This window comes from Scyliorhinus canicula, chromosome 17, assembly GCF_902713615.1.
Source record: "Scyliorhinus canicula chromosome 17, sScyCan1.1, whole genome shotgun sequence".
Classification (NCBI taxonomy): Eukaryota; Metazoa; Chordata; class Chondrichthyes; order Carcharhiniformes; family Scyliorhinidae; genus Scyliorhinus; species Scyliorhinus canicula.
Window position 1 is genome coordinate 117438895 of NC_052162.1, and position 13301 is coordinate 117452195.

Genomic DNA, 13301 nt, shown 5'->3' on the forward strand with positions numbered 1-13301 from the left:
TCAGTCGTCCCACCTGCAGACACACCAGCGGGTTCACAGTGGAGAGAGGCCATTCACCTGCTCTGTGTGTGGGAAGGGATTTATTTGTTCATCTGAGCTGCTAAGACACCAGGGCAGTCATACTGATTAGAGACTTTTTAGATGCTCTGACTGTGGGTGTTAATTGTATCTGTTGGGTTTCAGTATACACAGTATTGATTAGATTAAGGGTGGGCAAACTATGGCCCGCGGGCCGCATGCGGCCCGCCAAAGGTCTTTATGCGGCCCACCAAGTCATTAAAAATTTTTTATTTTTTTAAAAAAACTTTTAAAAAAAAAAATTTTTTTTTAAAAGGTTAATGGGGGGGGGGGGGGGGGGCTGTTGGGTTACTTACTCGTATAGGGTGGATACGTTGACTTGAGTAGGGTGATCATTGCTCGGCACAACATCGAGGGCCGAAGGGCCCGTTCTGTGCTGTACTGTTCTATGTTCCACATGAGGCGCCCAGAATCATAACCGGGTGAAGTAATCATTTTACTTAATATACTATGCGGCCCTTTAAAATTGTGAATTTCTGAATGTGGCCCTTGCACGGAAAAGTTTGCCCACCCCTGGATTAGATGGTTACTTGAGCCATTCTTCATTCCCGGTGGGCACTGCGGGGGTTGAGCTGCGTCATTGACTCACAAGATAACATTTTAGTTTCAAGTTTTATAACTTTACTTTGGTAATTTGTTTTTTGTTTCACTGCCTATTCAATGTTATTTGTTTTAAAGGAGCAGAAAGAGACACTGACTGACATCAGGTGGTCTATAAATGTAACATTTCACTCTGTGAACAAATCCACACCAAATAGAGATTGAGTCCACCCTGAGACTGGATTTTAAAAAAAGTTTTAGCAAATCTCCCAGATGATTTCTGGAAGGAGAATTTTTCTTTTATTTTCACAAGATTCTTAATACAACTGCTAATGACGAGAGAAGAAATGAGTCATTGATTATACATAGAATAAGAGTTCAGCAAATACCCAGTCTGTGTGAATAGATGAACAAATACCCAGTCTGTTGCTGAATCCAGCAATGGGAATAGAATTAAAAATATATACTTGACTGTCGGAAGTTTGCTGACAAAGTTGGTCAATAATTATTCCTGTTGACCAGTAATATATCAATTTCACACCTCTAGTGTAAATATCTTTTTCTCTCCAAAATACTTTTAATATTTGTTTTGAGCCTATTGGTTACTGTAGAAACCAGGATTGGCTAAACCCAGCCAACTGCACCATCTAGTGGAGTAATCTCAGACTGCAGGGTGCCAACTGCACCATCTAGTGGAGTAATCTCAGACTGCAGGGTGCCAACTGCACCATCTAGTGGAGTAATCTCAGACTGCAGGGTGCCAACTGCACCATCTAGTGGAGTAATCTCAGACTGCAGGGTGCCAACTGCACCATCTAGTGGAGTAATCTCAGATTGCAGGGTGCCAACTGCACCATCTAGTGGAGTAATCTCAGACTGCAGGGTGCCAACTGCACCATCTAGTGGAGTAATCTCAGACTGCAGGGCGCCAACTGCACCATCTAGTGGAGTAATCTCAGACTGCAGGGTGCCAACTGCACCATCTACTGGAGTAATCTCAGATTGCAGGGTGCCAACTGCACCATCTAGTGGAGTAATCTCAGACTGCAGGGCCAACTGCACCATCTAGTGGAGTAATCTCAGGATGCAGGGTGCCAACTGCACCATCTAGTGGAGTAATCTCATATTGCAGGGTGCCAACTGCACCATCTAGTGGAGTAATCTCAGACTGCAGGGTGCCAACTGCACCATCTAGTGGAGCAATCTCAATTTGCAGGGTGCCAACTGCACCATCTAGTGGAGTAATCTCAGACTGCAGGGTGCCAACTGCACCATCTAGTGGAGTCGCGCAGAATTACAGTCAAAGCCTGGTCGACAATGGTTGATAAACCCATGGTCATCCTGTGGTATTTCCAGTCCGTGTTGTCAGCACCCCAGCTGCTCGCGGGCTGAGGTACACGGCTGCGTTCCCTCTGGGCATCTGCTGAGGTAGCTCTCCAGGGTTGTACACGGTGTTGGCTCAGCCATTATACTCCCTACAGTTAGATATCTCAGTGGTCCTCAGTCCTGAAGCTCCAGCTGCGGTAAGTGTGAGCAGCTTCTGGGTTTGTGAGGTGGGGTTGGTGTGCCACGGCTGAGCTGACAGGAAGAGAAGCGGAGGTGTAGCTGTGACCCTTTGCGATGGAGTGTGTGAACCCCTCGTCCTTACCAATGTAAAACCAACACGAATTTGCTGCTTGCTATCACTGTCCTTCAGCTAACAAACCTTCAGTCAATTCCTCAGCACCTCACCCAATTGGGGTGGAACCGATTGTTCACACCGGGCAGAGACGAGGCAGGTTCTGAGGAAGGCTGGACGAGGGCAGGATCAGCAACTCACATTTTTACTCCAGGAATTAGAACATAGAACAGTACAGCACAGAACAGGCCCTTCGGCCCTCGATGTTGTGCCGAGCAATGATCACCCTACTCAAACCCACGTATCCACCCTATACCCGTAACCCCACAACCCCCCCTTTAACCTTACTTTTTAGGACACTACGGGCAATTTAGCATGGCCAATCCACCTAACCCGCACATCTTTGGACTGTGGGAGGAAACCGGAGCACCCGGAGGAAACCCACGCACACACGGGGAGGACGTGCAGACTCCGCACAGACAGTGACCCAGCCGGGAATCGAACCTGGGACCCTGGAGCTGTGAAGCATTTATGCTAACCACCATGCTACCGTGCTGCCCCATGCTACCATGCTGCCCCAGGGAAGGAGTTCCAGGATGTCGCCCCAGCAACAATGAAGGAACGGCGATATATTTCCAAGTCCGTCTGGTGAGTGACTTGGAGGTGAACCTCCAGGTAGTGGGGTTCCCAGGTATCTGCTGCTCTTGTCTTCTATATAGTAGTGGTCATGGGTTTGGAAGGTGCTGTCTGTGGAACCTTGGTGAGTTACTGCAGTGCATCTTGTAGATGATACACACGGCTGCCACTGTTCGTCGGCGGTGGAGGGTTTGAATATTTGTGGAATGGGGAGCAGTCAAGCAGGCTGCTTTGTTCTGGATGGTGTAGAGTAGCATCTTGAGTGTTGTTGGAGCTGCACTCAACCAGGCAAGTGGTGATTATTCTATTACATGCCTGACTTATGTCTTGTATGTGGTGGACAGGCTTTGGTGGTCAGGAGGTGCATTACTCGCTGAAGTCTTTGACCTGCCCTGATGCCCTGATTAATATGGCTAGTCCAGTTCAGTTTCTGATCAATGGTAACCCTCAGGATGTTGGTTGTGGAGGATTCAGCGATGCTAATGCCACTGAATGTCAAGGGGCGGTGATTAGATCCTCCTTTGTTGGAGATGGTAATTGCCTGGTACTTGTGTCGCACAATGTAACTTGCCACTTGTTAGGCCAAGCCTGGATATTGTCCAGGTCTTACTGAATTTGGACATGGACTGCTTCATTATCTGAGGAGTTGAGAATGGTGCTGTACATTGTGCAGTCATCTGCAAACATCCCCACTTCTCACCTTATGATGGAAGGGAGATCATTGATGAAACAGCTGAAGATGGTTGGGTATAGGAATGTGCCCTGAGGCACTCCTGGAGCTGAGATGATTGACCTCCAACCACCACAACCATCTTCCTTTGTGCCAGGTTTGACTCCAACCAGCGGGGAGTTTTCCCCGATTCTCATTGACTCCAGTTTAGCTGCTCATCCTTGATGCCATACTCGGTCAAATGCTGCTTTGATGCCAAGGGCTGTCACTCTCACCTCACCTCGGGCATTCAGCTCTTGTCCATGTTTGAACCAAGGCTGTAATGAGGTCAGCAGCTGAGTGTTGGACCCAAACTGAGCATCCGTGAGCAGGTTTTGCTGAGTAAGTACCACTTGAGAGCGCTGTTAATGACTCCATCCATCACTTTGCTGATGGTGGAGAATATTCCGAGGGAAGTAATTGGTTGGGTTTGATTTGTCCTGTTTACTGTTAATGTCAGTCATCTCCTGGGGAAACCAGCCCTTTAAATGTGAATATTAGGAAAGAAACCATCATTTTAGCCAGACAAATAAAAGTGTCAAGCTGAGGGAGCAAAGGATGTCAATGTCTTTGAGAGAGAGACCTGGGCCAAGCTTTCCAGAGTCTGCACCCTCCCTGGATTCACTTCCTTTCCCTTTAGTTGCTGCAAGTCACCAATTGAAGGTGAGAATGAGACAATAAATGGAAAGGGGGAGAAAAGAAAGTCTTTTACTCACAGATGAAGGAGACAGGAGGATTTTGCAGTCTGTGTGCAGCTCATTCAGGGTTCGGGGAACAACAGCTTTGCTCGGCAAGAACCTCCATGTCCAGCTTCTCCATGTCCAGCATCCAACTAACCTACAACAAAATTCCCTCTCCAGCCTGAACACCAGGCAGCCTGGCCAGGATCGGCACATTCCCGGATAGATCCTGTGACGAGTAACCGGAGATTGTTGTCACTTGTGTTGTACATTGTTTATCAAGGAAGCATTTCTTTTTTTTTAAATCACTTTTATTTTTGTAACAAATTACACATTCAGCAACACAACAGGGGTGAGAGTAACAGTGGGAGAGATCAGAGCCACATGATGGGAGCTGCCTCGTTCACTGATGCTGTGGCCGGGTTCCGCATCTTCACCCAGCAACAGATCTTGAAGCACATAACCCATTCCTGGTGACAGTGTTTATTCCAGTTTAATATTGACAGTACTTAATGCTTCAACTGCCCAGCGTAGGTACTGTTCTACACTCCCATACATCCGCTTCATGAACTGCTGAACGAACGCTGGGAATTTCTCCTGCTGAATACTCTCACGAATAAAGCGCATCAGGTTCAGCTGGTAGGCAATGTTGTGGATGGTGATGTGATGGAGGACGGCAGTGTCACTCCTGAACAGAGCGTGGAGATATGCTCGAGTGTACCTCTTACAAGTCGGGCATTCACAATCCTCATCGATGGGCCCGAAATCCTTGGCATATTGCCTGTGCTTCAACTGCAAAGATCCCCAGGGAACGAGTGCAGATCCAAACTACGCTGTGCGTGTGGGAAATACACAGTCAAACATGTCACAGCCCAGAACCACACACACCACCAGATCTGTCGCATACCCCACTCCCATTAGGTAACGTGGTTTCACGGGTGGGAGGTACTCTGTGCTCAGCTTCACCATTCTCCAGAAATGATCCTTCTCCTCCCCGCCACTCAATCCTCCGATGGCAAAACCAGAGACGCACATTTAATCATCTCTGTCAGACATTTCTTCCGCAGTTCAGCATCCAGACCCCCCCCCCCCCCCCCCCCAGATAATGGCAAATAGACTCTGCTGCCCGGGATTCATGTTTGCTGCAATGCAGCGATCTAACCAGCGAACAGACCTGAACATGGCTTCCTCCACCCTCGGCCCAGTCACTGTACTGCTGACAACATCATCCAGCTGCATCATGATGTCTGAACCTAGAGCATTCTGTATTTCAATGGATGTTTCGGTCGAGAGAAGAATTTCCTTCCCATCGTAAGGAGAGCGAAATCGCACCCCTTCTTCCGTCACTTCTGCCAACTCCACTAAAGACACCATCTGGAACCCACCGCTATCCGTTAGCAGTGCTCTCTTCCAGTTCATGAAACCATGCAGTCCATTGGCCTTTTTGATAAGGTCCGGCCCCAGCCTCATGCCCAGGTGGTAGGTGTTGCCCAGGCAGATTTGGCAGCCCAGCGCCTCCAGCTGCGGGATGGCGATTCCCTTCAGGGTTCCCTGGGTTCCCACCGGCATAAACACCGGGGTGTCCAGGGCTCCGTGCGGCAGCTGCAGGCGGCACAGGGCTCACCGGGCAGTCGGTGCGGCTGAGTCCGGAGCGGGCGGTGCGGGAGGAGGCCTAGCCCCGCCCACCGGCCCGTCACCAGGGCAACGCCAGAGGCTGGATTCTTAATGGAGGTTCGAGCTCACACCAAACTGAAAGGTGAAGGAAAATACACCACCACTTATAAAGGGGGAGATCAGGAATCAAAACCTCCATTCTGTTTACAGACCAGTAGTGAGAGGAGAAATCAGGGCTGTTTAAATTAATTCCCCTCCTTTCTGACATGGAGTGGAGTGGGGTCAGGAGGTATCTACCTGTAATGTTTCACTCTGTGAATAAATCTATACCAAGTACAGATTGGTTCCAGTTTCTTCCTTCACCAAAAGACTCTCAGGATTATATTATGGTAATACACAACCCTTATCATATGGTGAAAGTTGGAAAATAACATTTCAGACAGAATCTTACAATCCCAGTAGTTTTTGTGGGAAATAACTGAAGCGAGTGGAAATTGTCAGGGTCTGATTACTCGCCGATGTTCTCGGAGTCTGAGCCATACGACCAGTGGAAGAATGAAGTGGAGATGTGGACAAGGGTTACGTCCCCACCAAGGAGGAAACAAGGTCCGGCCTCAGCATTCTCACTTCCTAACAAAGGGAAAATCAGAAGCAAAGTATTCTGGGAGCTGGTCGCCGGTCAGTTGGATCCTGATTAAAGTTTGGATTTTCCATTAGGGTTTCGTTAATGAGGTTTACAAGAAAGATGATCTATTGGATATCTATGATGCATATTTGGACTTGGACAGATTGTGAATTAGGGTGAAAGTATCTTTAGCAGATCTAGATATCAATCAATAGTCAGAATTGGAACAGCACTAATAGGTGAATGAACCCCAGGAATGACTGGGGAACAATTAACAGCAGCTTCAGGTCCGACTGAAAATATCATTGTGATGAACTGCCCAAAGTGGAAAACCAGGGTCATCAAAGTGACACATGGCAGAGAGAATTCTGAGGCTGAAGGTGATGCTGATCAGTCTGAAGGAATTGTCTTCATCACAAGGAGCTTTGGTCCAGTATTTTATTTAGCGAATGCAAAGTCTCCCAGCCGAGCAGTTTCTTCTGGTCCTGCCTGTGTTGAGTGCGGATAGGCCTCCGCTGTGTCTGCGGATTGGACATTCTTCTGTGAGGTGAGCTGGTACTAATGCCCCATCTGTGGAGGTTGGTCAGGCAGGGGCCCTGGCCGGTCCTGAACCTGTTAAGTGTGGACCACTCTTTCCTGGGAAGGTGGAAAGCAGGCAGCTGTTGGGTTGGGTTTCAGACCAGGTCCTTGTTTGTCAAGTCCAATGATTCCCATTCATTTGCCCGGTGGAATTTGCGTTGATGTCCTGTGTGGGAGGATTTTTCCAGGTTGGCGCCTTGATGGGAGACATATTTTGGGTGGGCTGAATACATAAAACATACATAGAAAATAGAAGCAGGAGGAGGCCATTCAGCCCTTCGAGCTGCTCTGCCATTCATTATGATCATGGCTGATCATCAAGTTAAATAGGGGCAAGACTTCTGGTGGTGGCGATCTGCTCAGCGGACACACATCAGGTGGCTCTCCACCCAAACAAACCCCACAGAGGCAATTTATCGGGAATTCTGGCTTAAAAAGCCCACCAAAATCCATCCAAGGGTGAAAGACGCAAGGAAGGAACATGCCTGGCAGCAACAAACAGAGGGGATGGCGAGATATTAGGAGCAGCAGCGAAGGAAAGGGGCAGGAACTGCGGGTGCACAGACAGGAGGCCACACGAGGCGAGGCGGAGGTTCAGGCGAACCAGGAGGGGGAAAAGCCGGCGAACCGAACAGCGGAGCAGGACGCAGCGACCCCCCCCCCCCCCCCCCCACACACACACACACATGCAGGGGGACTAATGGAGAATGGTGCTGGAAAGAGAGCTAAATGCCATGAAGGAGGTGATCAGGACGGAGCTCCACACGATGATGAAGGTGATGTCGGAGGCAACAAACCCAATGCAGCGAACCATCAAAGGCCTGGGAAGGAAGGTGGAGGCACAGGAGAAAACAATCCTGGAGTTGGAGAAAGCTGCCTCGGACCAGAGCGACAGGATCGAAGCTCTGGAAACGGAGGTGAGAAGGTTGGTGACGGCCCAAGGGAGCCGAAGAGGGAAAGTGGAGGACCAGGAAAACCGGTCCAGATGGCAGAACGTCAGAATAGTGGGTCTGCCAGAGAGGATAGAGGGTGGGGTTACAGGGATAGGTTGGAGGTGTGGGCTTAAGTGGGGTGCTCTTACCAAGGGCCGGTGCAGACTCGATGGGCCGAATAGCCTCCTTCCGCACTGTAAATTCTATAATTCTGTGAATACCCTGAGCCTTCCCTCCATATCCATTGATCCCTTCAGCCCCAAGAACTGTATCTAATTACTTCTTGAAATTACACATTTTGGCCTCAACTATTTTCTGTGATAGTGAATTGCAAAGATTCACCAGTCTCTGGGTGAAGAAATTTCCCCTCGCCTCAGTCCTAAAAGGTTTACCATCCCTTATCCTCAAATTATGAGTCCAGTTCTGGACTCCCCCTCGATAGAGAACATTCTTTCTGAATCTACCCTGTCTAATCCTGTTAGACTTTTGTACGTCAGCCTGGTTTCTAGTGATGTGATCCAATCAGTACGGTCGGAGAGGCTGTTACGATCCGATCAGTACGGTCGGAGAGGCTGTTACGATCCGATCAGTATGGTCGGAGAGGCTGTTACGACCCGATCAGTGTGGTCGGAGAGGCTGTTACGACCCGATCAGTACGGTCGGAGAGGCTGTTACGATCCGATCAGTGTGGTCGGAGAGGCTGTTACGATCCGATCAGTATGGTCGGAGAGGCTGTCACGATGCGATCAGTATGGTCGGAGAGGCTGTTACGATCCGATCAGTACGGTCGGAGAGGCTGTTACGATCCGATCAGTATGGTCGGAGAGGCTGTTATGATCCGATCAGTATGGTCGGAGAGGCTGTTACGACCCGATCAGTATGGTCGGAGAGGCTGTTACGATCCGATCAGTACGGTCGGAGAGGCTGTTACGATCCGATCAGTACGGTCGGAGAGGCTGTTATGATCCGATCAGTATGGTCGGAGAGGCTGTTACGACCCAATCAGTATGGTCGGAGAGGCTGTTACGATCCGATCAGTATGGTCGGAGAGGCTGTTACGATCCGATCAGTACGGTCGGAGAGGCTGTTAGGATCCGATCAGTATGGTCGGAGAGGCTGTTACGATCCGATCAGTGTGGTCGGAGAGGCTGTTACGATCCGATCAGTGTGGTCGGAGAGGCTGTTACGATCCGATCAGTACGGTCGGACAGGCTGTTACGATGCGATCAGTATGGTCGGAGAGGCTGTTACGATCCGATCAGTGTGGTCGGAGAGGCTGTTACGATCCGATCAGTATGGTCGGAGAGGCTGTTACGATCCGATCAGTATGGTCGGAGAGGCTGTTACGATGCGATCAGTATGGTCGGAGAGGCTGTTACAATCCGATCGGTACAGTCGGAGAGGCTGTTACGATCCGATCAGTACGGTCGGAGAGGCTGTTACGATCCAATCAGTATGGTCGGAGAGGCTGTTGCGATCCGATCTGTGTGGTCGGAGAGGCTGTTACGATCCGATCAGTACGGTCGGAGAGGCTGTTACGATCCGATCAGTGTGGTCGGAGATGCTATTACGATCCGATCAGTACGGTCGGAGAGGCTGTTACGATCCGATCAGTATAGTCGGAGAGGCTGTTACGATCCGATCAGTATGGTCGGAGAGTCTGTTATGATCCGATCAGTGTGGTCGGAGAGGCTGTTACGATCCGATCAGTATGGTCGGAAAGGCTGTTACGATCCGATCAGTATGGTCGGAGAGGCTGTTACGATCCGATCAGTATGGTCGGAGAGTCTGTTATGATCCGATCAGTGTGGTCGGAGAGGCTGTTACGATCCAATCAGTACGGTCGGAGAGGCTGTTACGATGCGATCAGTATGGTCGGAGAGGCTGTTACGATGCGATCAGTGTGGTCGGAGAGGCTGTTATGATCCGATCAGTATAGTCGGAGAGGCTGTTACGATCCGATCAGTGTGGTCGGAGAGGCTGTTACGATCCGATCAGTGTGGTCGGAGAGGCTGTTACGATCCGATCAGTGTGGTCGGAGAGGCTGTTACAATCCGATCAGTATGGTCGGAGAGGCTGTTATGATCCGATCAGTATGGTCGGAGAGGCTGTTACGATCCGATCAGTACGGTCGGAAAGGCTGTTACGATCCGATCAGTGTGGTCGGAGATGCTGTTACGATCCGATCAGTACGGTCGGAGAGGCTGTTACGATCCGATCAGTGTGGTCGGAGAGGCTGTTACGATCCGATCAGTATGGTCGGAGAGGCTGTTACGATCCGATCAGTATGGTCGGAGTGGCTGTTACGATGCGATCAGTATGGTCAGAGAGGCTGTTACGATCCGATCGGTACAGTCGGAGAGGCTGTTACGATCCGATCAGTACGGTCGGAGAGGCTGTTACGATCCAATCAGTATGGTCGGAGAGGCTGTTGCGATCCCATCTGTGTGGTCGGAGAGGCTGTTACGATCCGATCAGTACGGTCGGAGAGGCTGTTACGATCCGATCAGTGTGGTCGGAGATGCTGTTACGATCCGATCAGTACGGTCGGAGAGGCTGTTACGATCCGATCAGTATAGTCGGAGAGGCTGTTACGATCCGATCAGTATGGTCGGAGAGTCTGTTATGATCCGATCAGTGTGGTCGGAGAGGCTGTTACGATCCGATCAGTATGGTCGGAAAGGCTGTTACGATCCGATCAGTATGGTCGGAGAGGCTGTTACGATCCGATCAGTTTGGTCGGAGAGTCTGTTATGATCCGATCAGTGTGGTCGGAGAGGCTGTTACGATCCAATCAGTACGGTCGGAGAGGCTGTTACGATGCGATCAGTATGGTCGGAGAGGCTGTTACGATGCGATCAGTGTGGTCGGAGAGGCTGTTATGATCCGATCAGTATAGTCGGAGAGGCTGTTACGATCCGATCAGTGTGGTCAGAGAGGCTGTTACGATCCGATCAGTGTGGTCGGAGAGGCTGTTACGATCCGATCAGTGTGGTCGGAGAGGCTGTTACAATCCGATCAGTATGGTCGGAGAGGCTGTTATGATCCGATCAGTATGGTCGGAGAGGCTGTTACGATCCGATCAGTACGGTCGGAAAGGCTGTTACGATCCGATCAGTGTGGTCGGAGATGCTGTTACGATCCGATCAGTACGGTCGGAGAGGCTGTTACGATGCGATCAGTATGGTCGGAGAGGCTGTTACGATCCGATAAGTACGGTCGGAGAGGCTGTTACGATCTGATCAGTATGGTCGGAGAGGCTGTTATGATACGATCAGTATGGTTGGAGAGGCTGTTACGATCCGATCAGTGTGGTCGGAGAGGCTGTTACGATCCGATCAGTGTGGTCGGACAGGCTGTTATGATCCGATCAGTGTGGTCGGAGAGGCTGTTACGATCCGATCAGTACTGTCGGAGAGGCTGTTACGATCCGATCAGTATGGTCGGAGAGGCTGTTACGATGCGATCAGTGTGGTCGGAGAGGCTGTTACGATGCGATCAGTATGGTCGGAGAGGCTGTTACGATCCGATCAGTATGGTCGGAGAGGCTGTTATGATCCGATCAGTATGGTCGGAGAGGCTGTTACGATCCGATCAGTATGGTCGGAGAGGCTGTTATGATCCGATCAGTACGGTCGGAGAGGCTGTTACGATCCGATCAGTATGGTTGGAGAGGCTGTTATGATCCGATCAGTATGGTCGGAGAGGCTGTTATGATCCGATCAGTATGGTCAGAGAGGCTGTTACGATCCGATCAGTGTGGTTGGAGAGGCTGTTACGATCCGATCAGTATGGTCGGAGAGGCTGTTACGATGCGATCAGTGTGGTCGGAGAGGCTGTTACGATCCGATCAGTATGGTCGGAGAGGCTGTTACGATCCGATCAGTGTGGTCGGAGAGGCTGTTACGATCCGATCAGTGTGGTCGGAGAGGCTGTTACGATCCGATCAGTATAGTCGGAGAGGCTGTTCCCAGCTTTTCTCTGTGGCACCCCGTGTTTCCAGGATTTTACTCAGATTTTCCCATTTTGCAGAGATATGAGCCGGGGCCTCCTCGACCGATTTCTTTAATCCCACCCCCAAGTTTTGATGATGTTTCTCTAATCCGGCCACCACAATACGGCCAATATCGTCGCCATCGGCAACATATTCGGCAGGGGAGAGGGAGAGCCGCCCTCACCACCTTGTTACTTACCGAACCCTGCGACACCTCGGAATCTGAAGAGTAATCGCACCTTTCTTGTTTTATTCCTTCCTGGGTATTTCCGGTGGGTTTGTATCTTCCCCAGTCAGGTTGGTGGGTTTGGAAGTTCCCGTCAGCGGCCGCTGTGCCTCAAACCTATATTTAGAACCCGTGTGTCCCCCTCTCCTAAATACGTCACTGAGTCCCCCAGCCTCACATTCCTGTCCTCGGCCTGCTGCAATGTTCCGGAGAAGCCCAACACAAGCTGGACCAACAGCCCCTCATCTTCCCATGAGGCACTTTACAGCCTTCTGGGCTCAACATTGAGATCAACAACTTCACACCCTGAACTCTCTCCTCCATTTTGATTTGGTTTTTTGCCGAGTGCCAGTCTGCATCTTGTTTTCATGTTTTTTGCTTCCAGACAGAGCTGTCCTTTATTCTGCCATTAACACTGACTCTGGACCAATGCTTTGTTTCTTTACCACAACCATTACCTCTCCCTTTGCCTTTTGTTCCAGGACATTTTTTCACATTTAATCTCACCCTCCCTCTAACCAATCCCTGACAAATGGAACCCTGGATATCAGTTATTCCTTCTCAGTTCTCAAATAACAGAGATCAAGTCTGTGCTTTTTGGCAAAGTCCCCTTGTACTTTATTTGTCAGCTGTGCCACTGGTAAACTTATTTTCAATACAAAATGTAAAAAGTTTCCAACTAGCCCTGTAGCAAGCTAGTCAGATTGATTATCTTTAGCGAATACAGTAGTGAGTTTTCATTCAATTGCAGATCATGGTAATTCTTCAAAGCATAATACACAGGATAAAATTACTAAGTAATTTAAACAAAAGAAAGATGGTGATTAGCAGAAGCAAGCAGCAAAGGAAATAGGTTTCAGAAATATAGATGGGGTGATCCCAGGATGAGTTTTTCCATCTCGGTAAGTGATTTTTAAGGAGATTATTATCTTAATGTCTCGCCTTCTTTTTACTTCTGATTGGCTTTAATTAATTTATAATTTCCTCAATTCAGCCAAAATGTCTGTCCCTCAATTTAAGAGATATTTGCATTTAAATGTATCGATGCAAATTTCCGATTCCATCGCTTG

General features: G+C 49.5%; 1 pseudogene; it reads right to left on the reverse strand.

Annotated features, from left to right (window-relative positions):
* Positions 1-4563: 4563 nt before the first annotated feature.
* Positions 4564-5894, reverse strand: LOC119951361 (annotated as a pseudogene).
* Positions 5895-13301: the final 7407 nt, after the last annotated feature.